Raw genomic sequence first — 1,233 nt, forward strand, 5'->3', positions numbered from 1 at the left:
ATATATATATATATTATTTTTCAGATTCTTTTCCATTATAGGTTAATACAAGATATTGAATATAGTTCCCTGTGCTATACAGTAGGTCCTTGTTGGTTATCTATTTCAAACTAAACCTATTTTATTTTTTTAACATCTTTATTGGAGTATAATTGCTTTACAATGGTGTGTTAGTTTCTGCTTTATAACAAAGTGAATCAGTTATACATATACATATGTTCCCGTATCTCTTCCCTCTTATGTCTCCCTCCCTCCCACCCTCCCTATCCCACCCCTCCAGGCGGTCACAAAGCACCAAGCTGATCTCCCTGTGCTATGCGGCTGCTTCCCACTAGGTATCTGTTTTACGTTTGGTAGTGTATATATGTCCATGCCCCTCTCTCACTTCGTCCCAGCTTACCCTTCCCCCTCCACTTGTCCTCAAGTCCATTCTCTACGTCTGCATCTTTATTCCTGTCCTAGGTTCTTCAGAGCCACTTTTTTTTTAGATTCCATATATATGTGTTAGCATACCGTATTTGTTTTTCCTAAACCTAATTTAAATAAATGAGAAATGGGTAAGCCACAAAGAGAATCCAGGTTCTAAAAAACCACTTGCTATTCAAATTATCTAGTCTCCCCAGGCTGGAGTGCAAGCAAGCCATCCTCTGACTCTCTGTCATCATCTCGGATGAATGGAACTTGATTGTTTTGACAATCACGGCACGGTGAACATCGTGCTGGGCCATTACACCGAAGACATGCTTACTGCACCTGGTGGACAAGAGGTAGCAGAGATGCTTCATTAGGACACCTGTATGCCAGAGTGTGGGAGATAAAGCCCATGAAAATTCAAGAGACTGACCCTTAGTGATGTTTTGAGATGGTCTGGACCATACTGGATATTCAGTAAGTTGCTGCACTTCATACCACCTACCACTCAGAAAGGGGCACCGCATTCGGTGGGGCTCTTCAGATTCTGTAGGCAACATATACGACATGAAATTGTGCCACCAGTGCTTCAGCAAGTAATCTGTAAGGTGACGTGTTTTTAGTGGAACCCCAGGCAAGGAAAGTCTCTGCAGCAGGTACCAGCCACTCGACGCACTGCAACGTTACATGGAGCTTTGGCAAGTCCTAAAAGGAGAAACAGACCGTGGATTCCTGGAGTTTTGAAGGAAATCATGCCCTCTACTGCCATCATATTTTCCTTTTGATCAACCTCTGTGGCCCCTGCTGTGGGTGACACTCTTT

This window comes from Lipotes vexillifer, unplaced genomic scaffold (assembly GCF_000442215.2).
Source record: "Lipotes vexillifer unplaced genomic scaffold, Lipotes_vexillifer_v1.1 scaffold2385, whole genome shotgun sequence".
In the NCBI taxonomy this organism is placed as follows: domain Eukaryota; kingdom Metazoa; phylum Chordata; class Mammalia; order Artiodactyla; family Lipotidae; genus Lipotes; species Lipotes vexillifer.